The sequence below is a fragment of the Argiope bruennichi genome, chromosome 3 (assembly GCF_947563725.1).
Source record: "Argiope bruennichi chromosome 3, qqArgBrue1.1, whole genome shotgun sequence".
Lineage (NCBI taxonomy): Eukaryota > Metazoa > Arthropoda > Arachnida > Araneae > Araneidae > Argiope > Argiope bruennichi.
In genome coordinates, this window is record NC_079153.1 from 139229528 (window position 1) to 139244909 (window position 15382).

Genomic DNA, 15382 nt, shown 5'->3' on the forward strand with positions numbered 1-15382 from the left:
CAAAAATTGGCAAAAATCGGAACAGGGGTCAGGTTAAATGCTGTTGCAGTATGATTTTTCTTTCGGTATCAGTTTAACCCCTTCATTGCAAATTTATTTAAATTTCTAATTTGATGCTACCTTTTATTTTAGAACTTTGTTCTTGTTTCCATTCAAATTCCACTCAGAGAAGAAACACTGTTCATGATGATTAAGCCTATTCAAATGTTTTTGCATTGTAAATGAATTGCTATTTAGATTAAAATATAAAAAAAAAATATATATATAATTCTATCTACTGTGCTTGTCTCGTCCATTAAAACATTTCTTAAAAGTCCATCAAGTCCAATCTGAATCTCTTCGCAGTATGAGAAGAAACTATCTAAAACGGATGCAGGAACGAAAGGATTCGGTGTCGCATCCTTATGCACTAAATGAGCGTAGATCGGGATCAATGTGTCGCATTACACGGAATCTTCGGGACCAGAACTCTAAAAACGTGCTGCAGCCAGACAATCTGGTTTTTGATGAACATTTCACTGAATTCCTCCAAAATAATTCTTGATCGAAAATTTACAAATGAGGAAACATTATCCATATAGTTGAAATAAACGCTTCGTTAAAATTTTTATTTTAGTTTAATAAAAAGGTAGAAATTTTGACACTCAAGATTTTTATCTATCTTTTTGCTTCAAAAAGTTTCTGGAAATAATAAGAAAAGTTTTAAATTTTAAAGCACTGAAAGAGAGCTATCTTCAAAAAAAAAAAAAAAAAAAAAAAAAAAACTGAACATTTTGCAGAAACTTTTTTCCTATACATTATCAAAAAGAAAATCAATTCAGTAAAATAATTCTTTCGCATTCATTGCCAAAATATTAAGATAAAATGAATATATGTTTAAACATTTGCTTTTCCCAATTTTGACGCCTCGGATATTTAAATCCGGCCTTCCAATTTTTTCGAAACATTTAGAACGAAATTATTTGAATAAAAAATATGAAACGAGAAATCTAGCCAACGGAAGTCATCTCCCTAAAACTTTCTCGCCAAAATACTACTTTATCAAAAATAGAAAGCTTTATTTCAATCCTTCTGTCCTCAAATATTTTAAAATTTAGCAACTTATTCGATTTTTGTGTATTTTTAAACTCTTTAGAGCAGAAAGTAATGAATTAAATGGAATTTATGAATATTAATGAAGAGAGATGTATAAAGCCTCACAAAATAAGGAATAGGTTACAAATAATACCTTCCATTTTTAACATCACATCTATCTGCATCGCTTTTAATTCTTAAGTTTTGTGCGAAGTTCAACAACAGCTTTATAGGAGAAAATTAAAGAACTGAAATATTCAATGAAATGGCACTTGTTTATCTCCGTGGACTCGATTTTCATTAAAGCATCAGACATTGTACTCCTTAAATTAAAAAAAAAATTCCATCCAAGTTTAAAATAAAATTAAAATAATTTTTGAAATTTTGATCGTAGCAAATCGTAATGGTTTCCATTTTTAATCTGAAAAGAAAGGAAACCTAAATGAATGATCGTAAAAATAATGGATTTAGTCAAGTCTTCATTATAAACTGTGAATCGTCCATCATTTCTTCCATCTTTGAAACTTAAAAAGGCAAGAATGGCTCTCATCTGACAAACATATTAAAATGAATTAGATCAATAGCATTAGAAATGTCTAATAAAGTAAACAAAAGATCTCGATTTCTTTTTCCAAAGCGTCACCAAGTTTATTATTCGTAGCTGAAATATTAATATTATATCTATTTGTTATTCAAATATTTCAATGTGCAACATTTTAATATTAAGTACTGCATACAGACAAGTATTTTTTTTAAAAAAAGAAATGTTTATTTGAAATGACAGCTTTTACGTCTTACTAAAAATTTCACAGTGACCCATAGAAGAATCTAGATTCCGAACACAAAAGGCTAAAGAACCATCCTATAAAATACTCAGAAGCATTTTAAGTATTCCAGGTGAGTCATTCTTAGTGTCGTGAGATTTTGTGGAAAGGACTCTATCCTCTATCTTCAACACAACCAAAATGATGAGCTATATTTATTTCAAACTAATGTTATTTCAAACGAATGTATTCAAACTAATGTTGTCTCAAAATCAGATGTTAAACGAATGAAACAAAAGTTCCTAAACAGACACTATAATAATATGACATCCAATAACTTAGGGCAACAATGTTTTTCTTCGTTTATTAGCATTCAATGCATATTAAGATATTTGCATGCTATTCTCAAAATAATAATAACAATTTGATCTTATAATTTTTATGAACTTCCAGTTAGAAGATTTCCAATAATTCAAAATACCTATTTTTGGAATTATATTTATTTATGAATGTAAAAAATCAAAAATGGTATAAACTAGACTGATGAAATATGGTAAATAATTTTTATTCTTAAATGGTAATACTGTAATGTATCAAATTTTGGACCAAAATTCAAAACGCTTTCTCTCCTCAAACGTAACTAGATAATTCATAATTTTATAAATTATCACTATCTATTCATCACTTTACAGGCAAAGAAAATAGATTGCATTAAAAAAGCTCTAAAAGAGCATTCGAAATGCATACACATCGTAATACAACATTTTTAAAAAATCAAGGTCGTCTAGTCACTTAAAAAAGTCAGAGAGTAAGATTAGGAAAATAAAATGAACTCTGAACTGAAATTTTATTCATATAATAAGAAAATACGCTTGATTTACTGATTTTTGAATTTACGAAAATTCTGTAATAATACAGTTTTGTAATACCGATGCAATGCTTCTGTTATTTGACTGGGTTTTTGACAAAAATATTAGTAGATTTATGCAAATTCTTTTCAAATATTCAATATTGTAATAAATTTTAGAAAAATATATAGAAAATGTTTAAATAACAATTATAGAAATCTTCGTCATTTACCATGACAAAAGTAAAGCATTAAATGAAAACGATCTTTCAGAAAAAATGATGCAAACCTAAGAAATGTGTTATAACTAAAAAAAACTTTCTTGCATTTGCGATTTATATTTCGAATGTAGAAAATATATAAAATAAAAAAGAAATGAATTGTTATTCTGAATGAAACGCGTTTATGGCAAAATGATTGAAAGCCCAAAAATGTTTATTATTCGTGTACTAAAAGTAATTCGTATCAAACGATGTTGTTATAGTAAAGAGTTATTTTTAAATTTTACATGCATGGAATAATAAAAATCATGATTAAATTTGATTTAAATATTAAAAGAATAATTTTCTACTTTAAAAACTGAAAAATCGACGCATCGTTTATAGCCATTTGCTTGACTCAGCAAACATATTTTGTTTTTATTACCAGATTTAAATATTTATCCTCTGTGATACTGTCATTCTATATAATTGGGGGGGAGGGGGGGTTACCCTCATGCAAAAGAGTGAAGCTCATATCTCGTTACGAAACTTAATTTTCCAAATCTGGTTCTTTTAAAAGACTTTTAAGCTTGTTGAGATATTTTTCTCCAAGAAAAGAATGTTTTTCCCTCATAAAACTTGCTAGCAATGTTTTATTAATTAAGAAATTTAAAATCCAGGATGAAAGGATATTACTTTTTTAATTTTTAACATCATTAAACATTAAGAATTTTAAAAGAAAGTAAAGTGATTTGATTCCAGAAAAAATCAAGTTTTTAAACGAAGGTGGAAAAAAAGGATAATATACAACAAATTTCGAAAGAAGTATTAAGTTATAAGCTAAATGTTGTTGATGTTTTTAATGCTATAGAACTCTTATTTCTCATTATTTCAAGCCAATTAACCCTTAACTTAATTTTTGCTTCAACAAATTTATATCTTTTTGAAGTGAACTTAAGTTCGTTATGAACATTTTTTATTCGTTCCTGCCGTCGAAGTTTTTTGAGATTTTGTGAGCATCTCGACGTTTTATAACCTTATAAAGATTGAGTAAAAAAATCGATACGGAAAGAAGTGACTTCCTAGAATTAAAAAAAAATCAATAGTAATTTATGTATGAATGCAGAAATACATTTATACAATTTTCATCTGCTTTTCTTTCCTTCTTGAAAATAATGCTTCGCGAATTAAATTTTCCAGCATGAATTATTCATTATTCTATTATCAAATAATCTCGCACGCGTATTCCTTTTATGTTTAAAAAGAAAATTAAACAGTTCATCAACTAAAATTGAACAGAATCAGCCAAAATAAAAATTGGCACAGTGCATCGCAACTCTTATTTTTTAGATGTAACTTTATTACATACATTTTTTCTCTTTAAAAATTCTTTAAAATAATGAAATAAAAATTTCATTAAAATAAATTTGTTCCAGAATTGTTAAGTCTTCACTAATACATATTATATATAAACTGCTAAAATAAGAGAAAATGCTAAAGTCATCAGTTTTCTGGAGCGCATGTGAAAAACAATTGAATAAAAAGTAGAAATTGGATCAGGAAAGAAAAGAACATTTTAGAATGAAGTAAATAAGGACAATTTTCAAATAAAATTTAGGAAATTAATTAAGATTTAACTTTATGAGGTCTTGATTTGTACACAGGAGAAGCGATGACATGCTTTTGTTTACATCTCGATGCAAGAAGAAAGTATTTGAAACTTTTCGCTTTGATCTTTTACTAGTAGATTCTGATAAGGATTTCTTTGACAAGTTTCGAATCAGGAAAAGGAATTATAGATATCATTAAAAGCAATGCGTGGGTGTTGTGGATTTTTATCCCTTCCCTCGGAGTATGGGAAGTGCACTAGGCATCATTTTTTAGAGCGCGTGTTAGGAATAATTAAATAAAAAAAATTAGTATTCGGATCAGGAAATGAGACAAAAATTCAGGATAAAGTAATAAAGGATAATTTAAGGTTAAAAGCAATTTGGAAATTATTTACAATTTAAATTAGATTAAGCGGTATCATTACACATATGCATCAATTGTATATTATATATATGCATTAATAATCCGTGCTTGTACAACACGAAATACAAGTAAGAAATTATGATACAATTTAAATCTTTCATGAAGAAAATGAAGCGAAATGATAAATAGTCTATTTGAGCGCAAATGATTTTAAACAAAATTTATTGAAGCTGACTAAGTTTGTAAAGATAGAATTTTGTTATCGTTTATTTATTTATTTTTGTACGATTAGTTTATTGGCTAACAAGGCAATAAATTGCGTGATGGGACTTTCATGATGCAAACATTTTTCCAGGTGCCATTCAGAACAGACCAAGAGACATGGAGCTATCACATTAAGCATATATTAACTTCTGAGTCGGTAGATCTGACACAGAAAAAGTTATTCAGCATTTTATCATAATTTTAACTGATAACTGATGAAGACTTTCCATTTTTCTGAGGAAACTCCGGAATATATTTTTACTCAAAACAGGTATTTTGACATAACTTAAAAATTCAAAAAATAATTTTGATCTATGCCAAATTTATTTTCATATCAAATGTTTTCTTTAGTTTTAATAAAGAAGATTTACCCATTTGATGATATCACATACTTTTTTTAAAATCTTCTATTAACATTTCTATTTAATTAAAAGCAAATTAAAGAAATAAAAGAAAAACGAAACCTTAAACCTTCCCAACTATTATGTTTTAGTCTAGGGTTTGAATCACATTCAATTTTTTTCACTTATTTTTTTAAATGCTAAAAGTGCGAATTTTGAATGTTTGTGCATTCTTAATGAAAAATAGGTCTTATTTCAGTACTTTCAAAACTAAATTCTGAACTTGAATTGAACGAACTTGATTAATTTAAATAATTTTTTGTCCCTTCAAATGGTACTGCTTAATATTTGAAAAAAAATATTGGTTTCATTATTCCATGGTATTTATGCTAGTAAATTCTAAATTGAGGAACAAAATGTGGAAAAAAAATTTGCTTTTTAATACATGAATAAAAAGTGTATTTTTAGAAAGCATCACAATTATCTGTTGGTTTCAATAATTTTTCTTTGCGTAATAGATAATTTTCAAAAAACACTCTTTATATGTTTTAGTTTCTTGAAATTGTTTATAAAAAATAATATTAAATACTAAGAAGACAAGTTAAATAAATTCAATAAAATTTAAATTTTAAAAACATGTATTAGTGTGCTAAAAAGAAGATCTAAATATAATGAAAGAAAAAAATTGAGAGCTTACAAGAATAGAAAATTTCAGTACTGAATATTTTAGGGCACGATTGAAAAATAGATTACAAAATTACAAGTTTATAAACTTGAAACAAAGTAAATTAGATAAATGTGATTAAAGATGTTATTAAACAGGCTGAAAAACCATTGTCTAGACTTTTTATTTTGTATTTAGATATGCATTTACTACATTTATATGGATGTTGCAAAAGTATTTTCCTCATGTAATGATTCTTTCAGATAATATTAAAGAAAAGATGCTTGAAAACATTTGTATTATTTTATTTGTATTAAAATCTAATTAAAATTTCAGTGTTATCCTCAGAAATAAATTTTTAACGAATTTGGAAGTCACTTCTTCTAATGCATCACATATGGGTTTTATTATTTTAAGAGATAAATAATCCATAATCCATACGAGCATGCGCAAAACAAAAAAGGTTTCAATATTTAAAAGTCTTTTGGATAAAGTATCGAAGATGCATAATTTCAGTTTAAATATTCCTCAAAAAGTGTACTTGAGATCAATAAATAGTAATAAAAGTAGGAAGCTTGAGAAAACGATTTTTTTTTTTTTTAAACAGTTACTTTAAGTGAAATGAAACTTTAAATGAAATACTTTTTCAAAAATATTAATATTGAAGATTTTGACTGCCGTTTTCAATGTATTATTTAATGAGATTTGTTTTATTTCATTCTTTTAAATCATTTATCTTTATTTCTACGAAGGCAACTTCGACGATTCATCTTAGGGAGTTAATCTTCCTAATAATATTGAAGAGAAGGAAAGTTTTTATCTGACGAAATGCATAAGCGCTGATGGATATTCTTTATTTAAAGCAAAACGCATAAAGAATAACAAAGGGATATCATCTGTAATAACTTGAATAAAGAAAATATGCAAATAGAAGAGAGTAACAATATTAATCATTTATAAATTTAAATGTGCAAGGATGCTTGGTATGAAATACTTAACATTGGAGGGTTTTTTATTTAAATATTTGCAATTTTTATTCTTGCAAATATTAAAAGTTTGGTTACTTTGATAAGTGATTTTTTTATGGGAAGAGCAAAATTCCGTCATGCTGCACCACCATATGAAATTATGTAAAACTTTGAATTAAATTGTATTGTATTTATGGCTTTTGCATATTTATATAGAAATATGGTTGATTATGTTAAAAAGTAATTAGCTTACAAGTAAAATCCAAGACTGCAATGAATAAAATTGGTAAAAGGGAGAGGGCACTGGTCGGAAACTTAAGTTCAGGTAAATATTTAGTATAAAAATATAATACATTTAGGATGTTTACTCATTAAAATATTAAAGCCTAAAAGTCAGAAAATTCAACAAAAATAACCCTATTTTCGGTATTTCTGTTACACCTTGTACTTTGCTAGTAATTTATCTTTCGATTCATCATCATCATGATAATCCTTTACAAAGGGGAAAGTCAGAGTTCGGTCCTAAATATGTCTTTTTATTTTCTTTTGCTTTTTCAAAATGATTCAAACTAAACAGTTTACAAATAATTTAAATTAATTGTTTTGCATTTTATTTTAAAAATAAATGTTTGTTCTTCTAAAACTTGAATCATAATTTACTTTTCAAAAGAAAAAAAACATTTATAGGTTATAAATAATTTAAATTGCTATGTATTATCTTAAAACAATTAAAAGTCTTAAATTGTAGGATATTAATGGCAGAACTCGAAGAAAAACCGTACTTATATTGGAAAATGTTAGAGAGTAAATGATGATTTATTAAATATGCAATATTCGTGGGGAGAAGGGCCAAAATTTTCACAAATGTTTTAATTCGAATGAAAGCTGGGCAAGAAAAGTTTTTTCACATTTATCTCGATGATTTCAACAAAAAACACAACGATATCGAAATTTTCCAAGATGACCAGAAGTTGCCAACTTCCAACGTAAAAGTTATTATTCTAAAATGTATCTCTTTGTTCAACCTTGTAATGTTTATTTTTATAAGCAGGCAAAAAAATCTTATTAATTGGATTTAAATTAATTAGATTTAAAATATTTAATTTTATTTCAAATTAGATTTTAAAATATCATTACACACACACATATATATATATATATATGTATATGTGTGTGTGTCTGTGTGTGATATTTTAAATCCATATATGATGAAATGGGTGACCATTATGATGAAATATGATTACCATTATGATCCGCCATATGTGATGAAATGGGTTACAGCACCACATGGTGGTAAATAACCGAGTTAACCGTCGTATCTCTAAACGGGGTGGGAGAGTAAATTAAAAATTGTAAAGCTTCTTCTATTTAATATAGTAAGACACTTTGAGCGCAGAAATTCTAAGAACAAAATGCGTAAAGTTATTTATCCGCAATTTTCAACTTTCTTACATTAGAAAAGTGTTAATAATAAAACAGAATAATTGGTTATCACTTTTATTTCCGGTATTCGAAGTGCCCTCCTTTAAACACAAATGTTTTCAAAAACTAAAATGTTTTTCAAATTTTTGTTACACATTTATTAGTAATGCATCTTTTAAGGCCTGATTTTGGTGGAGAGATCGCACACATTTGCTGTTGATGTTATCCCTACAGAAGTCCAGTAGCCTCAGATCAGATGTACTCTCGTAAAAACATACAAAGATTAAAATTGACCCAGTAAGGAATATGTAAAAGTTCATACCAGACTCTAATTCCATTTTCTGTAATATTAATAATTTACTTACATTTCATTTAATTTCAATTAGTGGACTTTCAACATAAAATAAATTCTGTGAATCTCAGTTTAGAATAAAACTACCAAATAAATCTCGCCTCCTATGAGAAATTTTAAAGTAAATATAGTTTCTTTTAAATTATACTTAAATGAGATGCACAAATCATTCTTCAAACGCGTGCTACATTTGTTAATTAAATTTCCAAAATATTTATTAACTTTGATGAGTATTTATAAACGATATGAATCGATCTGATAAGTACTTTTCAACGGAATACAATCAATAAATATTAGAAATTTTCCATTTGACATCGTCAAACAATCAATTGTGACAACTCTTAGAAAATACTAAACTTGTATTCCCAAATAATTTTTTTGCTGAATTAATCATGAAAAATAAACATACTGCTGCTCAACTTCCAAAAAAGTGATACCAAAATTGTGATAATTTCTATAACTAACACATTAATGAAAATACAACAAACCTTTTTAACCCAGTAGCAAACTCTCCAAGTAACAAAGAAAAGGGAGAGTAACAGTAACGGCACTTTCAAAAAAGAAGTTTGATGTAATCTTTATGTTTACATATAATCATTATTTTTTGTTTGTTTACAAATAATCAATATCAGTTAAGTAAAAGTGATAGCATCTCTTTATTATATGTAACACAAATTTGACTAAATCGTTCCGAACACGAAATCATTATCTGGTACTTTATCCAATTATTTTATTTAATAATTTGAAAATAAAAACTTGTTGATATATTATAAATCACTATTGATCATAAAACAGACGAAATTATTTGTAAATATTTGCAGCTAAATGTTGATTTTCATTTTATTTATTTCCATTTTTTTAAACTAGCACAGTACATCTAAAAATGCTTTTTGCACCAAAAGATCTCAACGACTAATAATCAACAGAAAATCTAATCAACGAAATCTATTCTCTGTGTATCAGTAGATACCGGATGCACAGGATCATAGAAATCAAATTTCTCCTATATAATGCGCAACAGTTGACGAAGTCTTTTTTTTTTTTTTTTTTTTTTTTTTTAATAATTCTATAGCTTTTTTTTTCTGAGCGTCGATATTATGCGTAAAAATGTGTAAATATTGCCATATGGTCAATAAGAGTGGTCACTGTTTTGAAATTCGATTTACTTCCATTCTTTTGCCGAATTGTTTTTATCGGGTTCCTCTTCTTATTAATGGACTGGGGTTCTCTCTATTCCGTGAATAAGCGAATATTATTTTCACGAAATGCATATACATGATTACGGACATTGCAATAACCCTAATGCATGAAATGGGCTAAAACGAGAAAGAAAAATGCAGTGCATGGCAAAAACCATTGTGTTCATTTAACTGATGAGCTGAATGATGCCCAGAAAGTAATTATTTGCAACATGTGTAAATATGAGCGTGGCATGATAATGCAATTAATAATATTTAGTTTTGGAATAGACACCATGAGATACAGATAGAGTATGAAGCAGATGAATTCATTGTTTTTTTTACAATTATTTGATTTCTAATTCAGGTCATTTGCAGAATATATTAGAACTATCTTAGAATATTAGGCAGGTCATTTGCATTATATTTTAAAATTATCTTAAAATATCAAACAGGTCATTTGAGGAGTATCTTAGGGGGGAATATACAGACTGAGTAAAAGTATGTATATAAGGTATCCATTGAAATCCTTCTACCTCACATTAATGCGGCAATGGTGGCAATTATTATAACAAAACTTGTTATCTAGATATAATTAAATAACTATCGTGGTAAGATTGGTTGAAATACCAAATCGTTCTGGGAACGAACGAAGGAATGAGCGTTTCAGTGTCGAAAGCAGTGCGATAGACGGGGAAATGGCAAATCGATGATGGTTAGTATAACTTTTTAAATCTGGAAATGAAATCTAAAATTTTGTTCTTTTTAATAAAAAAATAAGAAATGATTCAATTTAGTAAAGAATACTGCTTTCAAGTTTCTTGGCTGTAGTATTGTAAATGCTTTGACAAAAAAAATGGATTAGAATGGCGAAAAGTGAAATGTATTCAGTATACAGAGATACATGCAAATAGCCAAAAACATTCAAGGAGCAGAAAATACAGTTGTAGAAGCTAAAAATGATAATATTTTTTCTTGGAAGGCGGACCTACAGGAAATTATTTTTGGCTTAGCTTCCCTTTATGCAGTGAATAGTACACATGTTATTGCACGCGTAGGCACGAATTCCAACGTTTCTAGAATCGAATGGTATCGTCTTGGGATCAGTGCAAATCTGCATCAAAATTTTTGTTAATGTGTAGGTAAAGGACGCAAGTAGCGTGCAAAAAATAACTGCGAGCTGTATGCTGATTTTACACGCGGCTCTAAGGAGCCTTCAAATTCATAGGATATTGGGCACTCCCGCAGAAAATCGTGCAGAGTACGAATGATTCACGGGAGTAAGGGGGTGGGGGTGGGGGATTGGGTCGTATTTTAAGATCAAATTTAAACATTAAGAGAAATGGCTGAAAGTTGTATTATTTTCTTTCTTGCCTTTTGTTTTATTCAATCATGAAATATCTGGAATGAACGACTTAAACTGCACGCAATTTTGAACGCAAGAGAAAAAGGTCTTTTAAATATTTCTTTGTTTTCGTTAGCTATTTCAATTTCATTTTTATTATTTTTGTTTTCTTGCGATTATCGTTTTCTGATCATTCGAATCTGTGAGGAATTCATTTGGAATATAGCCTTCAGAAACACTGATAAAAATGAAAAAAATCAGATGTGACTGGTAGGAAACAAATTGACTTAAAACTTAGGAACAAAGACACTGGTGTATGTATCGGAGAAAGTGTAAAAATGGTTGAAGCCATTGGAAAGATACTATGCATTCTTTGCAACAACTTTATTTAATAAGGTTATTTGGTAAGGTAGAAAAAGATTTGGTTTCAATAGTTAGCCATAAAATAACAAAAAAGTATCTGGAGAAGATATTTTCAAAGCATGCAGACTATTTTATACCTAATAATTTTTTTCCAAGCATATCCTCATTTTTCAGTAGCAGCAATAGCAAATCTTACTCCCGTGGCAGTTGATGTGCATCTTTTCGTGACAGAATTTCAAATACTGCATCCCTAATTCTGAGCGTTGTTGCGTAATTTGCCATTTCCTGGTATCCTGGCGTAAAGCCTTAGATGAAGATAAAGAAAAAGTAAATCATTTGCCACTGTGCAGCTTATTAAATGAAATTTGCCGTTACAAAAATATTTTCGAAAGTCATTTTGAAAAACAATTATAAAATTTTTATTGAATTTAGATAAAGCAAGAATTGCATGAAAGTTCTTTCAGCACCGGCAGGTCGTTTTTCTCCTGGGCACGAAGTTGTGACGGAGCACCTCATTTCTTTAAATGTTGAGACTGCAAGTTCAAAAAATTTTATTAAAGAATTTTTTTAAATTTAAAAATAACAAATGTCTTGAGAAAATCTAATGTCTATTTCAATGAACTCTGGGAAAGTTGTGAGGGGAAAAAAAGAAAGGAGTTGATACAAAATTTCGGAGGGGAAAAAAAAGGTCATTTGTTAAATATTGATTGTGATTCATATCGTCATATCCATAGTGTCAAAAAAAAAACATTTTGCTTGTATGTTGACTGAAAGTTTGAAAACGAATGTGAGATATTTTTAATAATGCAAAATATTTAGCTGATAATACAAAATGACTTAGTGAGGTATGTTCCTTATTAAATCTGAAGTTATCATGTTATAATACTGTAATGAGCATGTGACATCTGTGACTCTGACTCTTTTGTATTGCACATTCTTCAGTAGCAGCAGAAAATTTCGTATTTTTCTGAAGTATGCGGTATTTATAAGCTTAGAAATGTTGATTTATAAATGTCTGACGATGAAAAGACAAGAAAAGAAAGTAATCTGGAAGATGTTTTACTGTAGGAAGAAGACTTTTATGAATCTTCATTTTTATGATATAGTTTCCTCTCTATTAAAGAAATACGCGTGCTTGTTTCAATTTTAAAAAAAAAATCGCTTATTCTTAAGCTGTTTGAAGAATATAGACAGTTACTTGTTTATTATTTTCTTGTCTTTTTTTAAGAAGCAGGAATCATTAGAAGGTAAAAGTTCACAAGAATTTTTAAGCATCGATGTAATGAATGTTTGGTATCATATGTATGAATAAAATGTTCATAAACTCCATCTATCGCATTAAATGAAGATAATGATTGCATAAAAATATTAATATTGCTGATTATTTGCATGAAAATTTGCCACTGGCAAATCCTTTACTGAAGTGAATTTCTTCTATTGATTCAGCTACTACACTTCAGAGCTGAAAAAAGCTATGTTCCCAGAGACTTCAACAGAACCAAAATCATTTTCCCGTAGACATTTGGGAATTTTAATGATTCCCTATGTAAAATTATGGGGCAATTCGAAATGAATATAGCGATTATAAATGGCTATAACGATTAAATGAAAAAGAATTTATCGATAAGATTATCACGTAATGTAGACGGAACTTCAAAAATTTTTATCCATACGTCATAGATGATCTATGTGACTTTCCTTGGTCACACGGACAATATCTGGGCGGTAATCCATTTCACGCCAAACATTTTGAAGCATGTCTACAGTCACCGACGCAAGCGCATTACAAATGCATGCATTCTTCATTTGCATTTATAATGCGCTTGATTTAAAATTCCATCTACATTCTGTGTTACTCTTATCGATAAATTCTTTTTCATTAAATAGTTATAGCAGTTTGTAATCGCTATATTCATTTTAAATTGCCCTGTATACTAATCTTGTTGGAATGGTAAAAGCTTTAATCAGTTGTTTTCATAGTTCTTCAAGTTGTAGTCATGTATACAATCAGAATAATATCAGACGTAATAAATAAAAGATAGGGATAAAAACTCCATTCAGACTATAAAAAAGGAATGAAGAAAGAGCATTTTGCTGTTGAATATTTTAGAAAAAAAAAGAGAGAGATTTTTTGCATGATGCTATTGATAGTGACTTGGACAAAAGTTTTAAATTGTCGAGGAAATTCTACTAAAAAAAACTTGTTAGCAAGAAAACAATAATATAGAAAAAATAAGGAACAACTCCACCCCTCCTCATAGAAAGAAAGTAATATTTAAAAAAATTAAAAAAATAGAGGAATACAGCAGATTGAAGCATAAATAAAAGTTTAAATTTTTGGCTCACAATATAAAAAAAGGATTAAAAGTAATATAAAAGTAAATTAGGGTTTCACTTTAACATATATCTCAAGCACTTTATAAATTATTATTTTGTTTAACTAGTCAAGCCTATTTTACTTGTAGATGTTTATGTTTGGGAACGAATCGTTATTTATAAAGTTCACTTTTTTTTTCAATCCTATATTGTGTGTATTAACAATTTCATTAAGTTTCTACATATATTTCTTTGAGTAAATTCTCAAAGAGAAGGAGAATGTTACCAAATTCGGAAGATAAATTATAATTTCCTTGATTGAACATTCTGAAATTCTAGTAAATTTTAGAACATTATTTGGCCATGGTTTTGGCATGAAGTATCAGAAATTCAAGAGTTTATATTCTGACACATTATCCCGCAATGTGAAAAACTGTGTAATGCATATTATTACCATGGAAGTTATATTTTGTCCTCTGGAAAAAATGCAGCCCTGGTAGAGAACTTCTTAATAAGAAATAAAATTTAAGAAATGTTAAGAAACAAATTAATAATTTAAAACAGAAATAAGATATAAAACACGTTTTGATGCCCTTGGTATATGATGATTTAGTGTAGCATTATATTTACCACTTAAAGCAATTATTTAGTAAACTATTCGAAAGAAATTCGAACTCTTATTGCAAAATATTGTAAAATAATTACAATTTGATCCGTCTGTCTTCGGGTTTTTTTTTAATTTACTCTTCATGATAGCTTACGCGCACACACACACACGCACATAAATGTTTTTAAAATTGTCTGAACGTGTGTGCATCAATTCCATAATTAAAATATGGAAAAATATTTCTGTAAAATATACTTAAAAATATATTTTAAAATTTTATAAATTCTGTAAATCGCTTGCATGAAGACGTTAATATTGAATTTTAAAGTGCTATAAAATTATTTTTAGCTATAATATATTATAAAGATATTCAGAAAAACTTTAAGATATCGATTAATTTTTAATAAAAAATTCTTATCAGAAGCTTATCGTAATGAAAGCCTACTACCCAAGAAGAAAATGCAACCAAATTCAATAACTCTATCTCCTGTTGTTTGGTCTCTGTAAAGAGGTGTCTTGAACGATTTTAGCATTAAATATGTCGCCATCTGCAAATAATGCCACAGCTCACAAACATAATCGTGTTAAAATGCATTCATTTTAAATAAAACAAAATTTTAAATAACTTTTGATGCTTTTTATTAAAAATGGATTTTTAATTTGTTACTATAAAATATTACTTTACTGTTTCAACATCTTTCAT